Raw genomic sequence first — 8,471 nt, 5'->3', positions numbered from 1 at the left:
TTTCTTTCTTTCTTTCCCCCCTCCCCTCCCCCTCTTCTTCTCCTTCTCCTCTTCCTCCTCCTCCTCCTTCTTCCTTTCCTAAACTGGTGACAGTGGACCCCTTGCCTTGTTTCCACTCCTGATATAGCAAGGATTTAAAGCAACAATAACGAAGCAACCCTTTCTGTTCACACTTTATCAAACCTTTAAAACACGCACGTTAATCTTCATTTTCTGTGTGCATGTGTCTTCATTCCTGTCTTGCAAATAACGAACTGAGACCCCGAAGAAACGAATTCGATTCAGGTTGGATAGCGAGTCCACAGGGGTGTCGTAGTTTGTAACTGAAGGATGCCGCATTGACTCTGGGAATGGAGTCTGTAGTCGCATCTCATAGCTGCAGAGCAGTGGAGACAGGAATGAGGGGAATTGGGATTGAACTCTGCCTCTGCACTGGGTGTGTAAGCAACCCCCCTCAAACATTGTTAGGAAAGGGAATGAGTTTTACACAGAAAGTATGAAGCATACTTCATACTTCCCCCCTTTCTCTCCCATGCACATTCTATTTTGTCTATTTTAAGGCAAACGGAGTTTTCCTCCAGTAGATTAAAATGCACACTATTTCTTATTCACATCCTTTCAATTCTCTTATCGCTTCTGCTTTTTTTCCCTCTGTCTTCAACTTCTTGGCATCTTCCCCACCTGAAGTAATATTACTTAATACAAATTTGAGCAGAGAGCACACGCAGCAGAAAGGAGCAGCGGGAAAGCACGGTCAGCATGCCTGTTACGTCCATCAGAGGTGCAGTAATGCAAGCATTCTGCTGAAATTTTGTATGATTTTATTATCGGGACAAAGGGTCACTGAAAGACTTAACAAGACTTTCTTCTTCTTTTTCTGTTTTTACTAATAGGTAGGGTGAATAAAGAGATGCCAAGTGTCACGTGCTTAAGATGGTATATTCTGGAAGCCAAACAATACAAATACAATTCCTTCATACAAATCTTACCCCACGCCCTACGTTAAGCTGTGCAACTCTGGGGATGCTCACCGTTTCTCTCATTTAGTTTCTTTATTAAGAATCAATGCCATTACTGGCTCCTGACCTTCAGGGTTGTAAGGAGAATTAATTGTAGTATTTGGATTCGAAGTAAGTGTTAGTTTGGAGACAATGTTATAGTAGCGTGGCGTCTCAGGGTTTCTATTCCTGCACAAACATCATGATCAAGAAGCAAGTTGGGGAGGAAAGGGTTTATTCAGCTTACACTTCCACATTGCTGTTCACCACCAAAGGAAGTCAGGACTGGAACTCAAGCAGGTCAGAAAGCAGGAGCTGATGCAGAGGCCATGGAGGGATGTTCCTTACTGGCTTGCTTCCCCTGGCTTGCTCATTTTGTTTTCTTGTAGAACCCAGGACTACCAGTGCAGGGATGGCACCACCCACAATGGGCCCTCCCACCCTTAATCAATAATTGAGAAAATGTCTTACAGCTGGATCTCATGGAGGCACTTCCTCAAGGGAGGCTCCTTTCTCTGTGATAACTCCAGCTTGTGTCCAGTTGACACACAAACCCGGCCAGTACAGGTGGAACAGAGGAAAAGCTGGCGCACCTTTGTAGCATGCAGGAAGCCCAGAGACCAATGTCTAGTGCTGCATTATACCAGGCATGTGTGTAATCCCAGTAATCCAGAGGTGGAAGCAAAAGAATCAGAAGTTCTGGGTCATCCTCGACTTACAGGGAGTCTGAGGCCAGCCTGGGCTATGCCAAACAACAACTGAAAAAAAAAAAAAACTTAGTTCTGATATTCTTTTGCAAATCACAACTTTAGTTAATAATGTGCATTATATTTCAAAATAGCTGTAAGAGAGGTTTGGGGACATTTTTTGTCATGGAGAATGGAAACATGCATGACGTATTAGGCATAGCAACTACTTTGATTTGTTTATGGGGGGGGGGAATGTGAGAGTTGAAGCACCGAAGCATACCCCTTCACCTTACAATTATAAAGTGTCACAAACATGTTGCCTAGCAGGACCATCACATCGAGAGGTCTGCGTGGGTTTTTCCTCTCACAGCTACTGGAATGTTCGTGCTTTGAGCTTCCCTTTTCTTTTTTCCACTTTTAAAGATTTACTTATTATTCTATGTAAGTACACTGTAGCTGTCTTCAGACACTCCAGAAGAGGGTGCCAGATCTCATTACAGATGGTTGTGAGCCACCATGTGGTTGCTGGGAACTGAACTCAGGACCTTTGGAAGAGCAGTCCCTGCTCTTAACCACCGAGCCATCTCTCCAGCCCCTGCTTTGCCCTTTTCAAACATGTCTCAGCTTTGCTTAGCTCCACAATTTTGTTCAGGACCCTACAATCTTCAAGCTCACACATTAGCTTGTCCACTAAAACCAAATGGAAGTCCACAGAGTAAAGGGACCGCGATGCTGTCGACTCAAATCTAGATAAGTGATAGACAGTGGGAACTTATATCAATCTCACCAAGTCAACAGTCAAAGTATTTTTTTTTAACGATTTATTTATTTATTTATTTATTTAATGTATATGTGTGTATACTGTATGTGTCTTCAGACACACCAGAAGAGGGCATCAGATCCCATTACAGATGGTTGTGAGCCACCAAATAGTTGCTGGGATTTGAACTCAGAACATCTGGAAGAGCAGTCAGTGCTGTTAATTGCTGAGCCATCTCTCCAGCCCCAGTTGAGGCATTTTAACTGGCATATTTTCCCCTCAAACAAACCTACCATTCAGTGTAATAGAATTAGTTCTTTGTGTCCTCTATAGTCCAAGTTCAAAAGAGTTATAATCTTTTATCTTTTTATTTTCTTCCTCACAATTTTCTTTCCCAATACCATGTTGTGCATTCCTTTTAAAACCTTAACATCTGTTGGTTCAGCTACTATTGAACTCTTCTTGATTATATCACGACTGGATAAAAAGCAAACATATTTCAGCTCTCTGATACCATTGCAGATTATCTGTAGAAAACAAATTGAAAGTTGACAAAAGAAAGAGGAGCGAGGTTCAGTATTTTCCAGAGACAAAAATGACAAAGCAGAGAGCCAGTTCCACTGTTAGCACTAGCCTGGATGTTCTTGATAAGTAATTCACAACTAATTTGCCTGTTTGGAAGATTAAAAATGGATTTGAAGGGCCACTTTCACTCAACCTACTGGTGTTGATCTAAGCAGTAAAGACAGTAATGAAAAATTCTCTCAAGAGATTACACACTGTAGGAGGAATATGGGAAGCAGGCATGAGGCCAGAATTTTTGTCCAGTACTGTGAAAGCATTTCAAAATTGAGCAGTAGAGTGTAGCAACTCTTCCCAATTTCCCTCTTGATGCGCTTGGTATAAAATTGTGGTCGGCACTTCCAGCCAAATGATATTTGCATCTGCCTCTCGAAGATTAAACTGTGTCTGTCAACAAGAAACGGTCACCCGGGAAGCACATTTGATGTTAAAAGGTCTAGTGTTTTCTCTTCCCGAGGTGTTATGGGAACGGCATTAAATTAACATCCTCCTGCTTTGTGATAAGCTATAGAGAAAATTTCTGCTCAGCGTTATTCTCAAGAGATAGGACGCTGTGATTAATAAAGAAGGACATAAAATCAAGAGGAAAACTAGCCTTCTGGCCTAGTTAGTTATTACACATAAAACACATATTTGATCTGAAACCTTAGATTGTAAATAGCATGCTAATTTCTTTCTACAGATAATCCCTAAATAGAAACACACATTTTTACTTCCATTCCCAACTAAGGAACACACAGCCTCAATTATATATGGCAGATAACATAGAAATGACTTAATAAGACTTCTCAGAAATTCTGCTTGCATGTCACGTGTACTTTTATTTTCTGGTCTTAACTTTCATTTCATCTATTTATTGGTCTGTGGCTGTTGGTATATTTGTGCGTGCAGAGGACACCTTACCAGAGTTGGATTTCTCTTTCCACCATATGGGTCTTTTTACATCTATTTTATGTATGAGTACAGTGCCGCACTCAGACAACATATAACATGTGACTCAGACAACATTCACAAACATACCTCCAAGGGGCCTTTGAGGTTCCTGGGTGTCATGAAGATCTCTGTGGGACCTCCCAATGAAAGACCTCCGTAAGGAGACCTTCCCACTCCAACCTCGAGATGACGCTCACTCAGGAATCACGAATAAAAACCGTCTTGATGCAAACACACAAGGCAGTTTATCAGCAGAGCTCCGGGCCTATACGTATCTCAAGCAGGAGATAGAGGCACCTACCACGAGGCTCAAAGGCTTGGGGTTTATATACAAAAGGGATGGGAGTAGGGACATAGTTGGCACACACAATGGGTTAGTTAGCATGTGTAGGTTGGGGTCATCAGTAATTTTAAGAATCTGGTGCTTGGGCTGGGGAGATGGCTCAGTGGTTAAGAGCACTAACTGCTCTTCTGAAGGTCCTGAGCTCAAATCCCAGCAACCACATGGTGGCTCACAACCATCCATAATGAGATCTGACTCCCTCTTCTGGAGTGTCTGAGGATAACTACAGTGTACTTACGTATAATAAATAAATAATTAAAAAAAAAAAAAAGAATCTGGTGCTTATCTATGCTAGCAAAGCATTTGGCTAACGTTTGACCCAAGTCAGGAGGGGTTGGGAGAGACAGGGAAACACCAGCCCAGGTGGCCCATAATTCAGCTGAGATAGTTGGGACGTCCTTGCATTCCTCCTTATCTTTATGGGCGGCCAGTTCCTGGAGCCTAACAGCCTTCCTTCTGGCCTGTTCTGGCCTGTTCCAGCCTGTTCTGCTTTTTTTAGGCCTGGGATCCTTTTGAATTAACTAGCATGAGCCACCTTTGTCATGTATTCTGAAATTTAATTCTTTCACCAGTATGTATGCCATGTCATATGAGCCACCCTTTCACACATAAAAAATGTAATAAAAATAAAAGTACATTTACAAAAAAAGAAGTAAGCTTATATATTCTTATAATCTCCTTTAAGAATAAAATGATAGGGGCTGGAGAGATGGCTCAGCGGTTAAGAGCACTGACTGCTCTTCCAGAGGTCCTGAGTTCAATTCCCAGCAACTGCATGGTGGATCACAAACATCTGTAATGGGATCTGATGCACTCCTCTGGTGTGCCTGAAGATAGCTACAGTGTACTCATATAAATAAAAATAAATCTTAAAAAAAAAATACTTAAATGCTAGTCTTAAAGTGCTGCTTGAAATTGAATAGCAAAGATGCAACAAATTAAACTAGATAAATGAGATTGAACGTATAGTATAAAGAGAATACACTCAAGAATATATCATTTTGGTCATATTTTATAAATTGTTGTGTTTACTTACACTATATATTTTTATATTTTTTGGACATTTCAGAAAGTGATTGTATTTTATGGTTTGTTTATTGTCCTATTCATTTTCTTTTCTTTTTTTAAAAAAAAGATTTATTTATTTAATGTATGTGAGTACACTGTAGCTGTACAGATGGTTGTGAGCCTTCATGTGGTTGCTGGGAATTGAGTTTTTAGGGCCTCTGCTTGCTCTGGTCAGCCCCACTCACTCAGTCCCTGCTTGCTCTGGCCCAAAGATTTATTTTTATACATAAGTACACTGTAGCTGACTCCAGATGCACCAGAAGAGGGCGTAAGATCTCATTATTGGTGATTGTGAGTCACCATGTGGTTGTTGGGATTTGAACTTAGGACCTTTGGAAGAGCAGTCAGTGCTCTTAGCCACTAAGTCATCTCGCCAGCCCTGTCCTATTCACTTTCAATGTTGGTATTTTTACTAAAAGATATGCTTTTATGCATTTTTATCCATTTTACTGACTTCTGGGTAATTAGGGAAATAACATATAGATGAATGTTTTAAAGTCAACTAAGATTTACTGGCCGTCAAAAGGAAATAACTTTGATGGCTTATACTCTTTGATTACTAACACATTTTTTCTTGTCTTTTCCATATTATTTTGTATTTAAATTTATTTTACTTGTTTTTGGTTTTTGAGTGTTTTGCTTTCTTCTTTTCAGTTAGTAAAGATTTTTCCACCTTCTTTCCTCTGTGTTCATGCAGTAGAAGATACATGTTTTCTTTCTAAGGCCAGCGAGATGGCCCAGCTAATGAAGGCGCCTGCTACTAAGCATAGTGACCCGAGTTTAACCCCCAGGAACCACAAGGAGAAGAAGAAAATCGACTCCCACAAACTGTCTTCTGACCTTCAGACATCTTACATGATGTACTGTGCCCACATTCATGCACACACACACACACACACACACACACACACTTTGCACATATTAAATAACAAAATTTAGTTTTAAGGTGAAGGACATTATATATTTCTTTCCAGTTTGATTGACCTTTAGATTTTTAACATTTATAGATATATTTATTTCCATTTTCTTTTTTATTATATCTATTCATTTATTTTCTTGCTAGTGCATGTGTTCTTTGATTGTGTGTGTGTGTGTATGTGTGTGTGTGTGTGTGTGTGTGTGTGTGTGTGTATGTGTGTAGGTCCAGTCAGAAGACAAGCTGTGGAACCTGACTTCTGTTTCCACTGGGCTGGTGATCGAATTCAGACCCTCAGGCTTGGTGGCAAGTGCCATCGTCATCACATCAACGCTATGTATATTTTCTTTAAGATATCTCTTACTTCATTAATTCTTTGGGAATACCCCACATGTATACAATGTATTTTGATGATATTCATCACCCACTCCTCCCTTTAGCTCCTCTTGCTTCCATTGTCAAATTGTCAGCTTTTCCCCATTTTGTGTCTTTTTATTATTATTTTTTAAAGACTTATTTATTTATATGAATACACTCACTGTCTTCAGACACACCAGAAGAGATCATCAGATCCCATTATGGATGGTTGTGATCCACCATGTGGTTGCTGGGAATTGAACTCAGGACCTCGGGAAGAGTAGTCAGTGTTCTTAACTTCTGAGCCATCTCGCCAGCCCCCCAAGTGTTGACTCTTGGGAAGCTGCTTTGCATCCATTTTCATTTTCTCCTGGGGAAGCTACTGTTGGATTTTTCTTGACCAAAGACTTCATAGGTCAACAGGTACATACTGTTCTATCTGGGTTTGCTTTATGTTGACAGTTTAGGGGTGATGCCTTCTTTCTAGGTTGCTTCCCCCCTTTGTAAATTTTCTTTTCTTAATTCCATTGATTTTCTTTTCTTTTCTTTTAAAGACTTTATTTATTTTATATACTTATACGTGAGTACAATTGTTGCTGTCTTCAGACACACCAGAAGAGGGCATGAGATCCCATTACAGATGGTTGTGAGCCACCATGTGGTTGCTGGGAATTGAACTCAGGATCTCTGGGAGAGCAGTCAGGGCTCTTACCCCCTGAACCATCTCTCCAGCCCCATTGATTTTCAATTTAAAAAATAAACCTATATTTTATGCACATATTGAATCAGAAAATGGGAGCTTGGCTTTGTCTCAGTTTTCTGTTTTGACTTGGAAGCACCATTACTTACTAAAGAGGCAAAAGAAAAAGGCAGAAGTGGTGTAACTGGAGACATAAATGTGCAATATGGTAAACGGACAGAATACACTATCTGAGCCCATAGCATTTTCTTTTTACTTTAAAATGAGAAAACCAAATTTTAGTTGTGAGTCTATCTGTTTTCTTGGAGTTACCAGAGACTTCCTTACTATTTCCCTCAAAAAAAAAAAAAAAAAAAAAAAAAAACCTTCCCATGATTCAACCGCATCTTCTCTGAAGTTCATATGCTTTCTTGGATCTAGTAAAATTGCAATTTCCTGTATCTTCAACCAACAGAACTATGTAGCTGTAAAGATGGGGAAGGCAGAGTAAGCGGTGACCTTCAGTGGAGAAGAACACAGCAACTGCAAGGAGAAAGGAGAAACTTTGAAAAATAAATGCTTGCCATTTCAGAAGTCACGACCAGGAGAGAGACTTTTAAGTGGTCACCTTACATTCAGATTCTTTCAAGTAGCCGGGTAAGAGCGATAGCTGTTGCATGGCAACCTAGAAGCTGAAGTTAGAGTTCTCTAAATCGTGAGATATTTACATTGACAATAACAAAGCTGGAAGGAGGAACTCCCAGTATTAGTTATTTTGAAAAGTTTAACGTTTTCTGATAGCCTTTTTTGGGCACTGCTCTTCCAAATGATTTTTATTTGCATTTGCCTTAATTTACTGAGAGAATCGTAAGAAGCTGCTGATTAATTCCAAGAAACACATTTGTAAAAATTGGATAGAAAGAAAGTTAGGAAATCCATCCATGGAAGAGGGAAAGCCAGATGCACCAATGTTCTATCTCTCCCTGTACTTCTCCATCCGTCCCTCCCTCTTTCCCTCCATCCTTCTGTCTCTCCTTCCAGCCTTCCATCCATCCATTCATCCCTCCTTTCTTCCTCCTTCCTCCCTCCCTCCCTTCCTTCCTTCCTTCCTTCCTTCCTTCCTTCCTTCCCTCCCTCTCTTCCTTC

Source organism: Mus pahari, chromosome 9, assembly GCF_900095145.1.
Source record: "Mus pahari chromosome 9, PAHARI_EIJ_v1.1, whole genome shotgun sequence".
Lineage (NCBI taxonomy): Eukaryota > Metazoa > Chordata > Mammalia > Rodentia > Muridae > Mus > Mus pahari.
The sequence above is the reverse complement of the archived record's forward strand: the minus strand, read 5'-3'. Positions refer to the sequence as shown.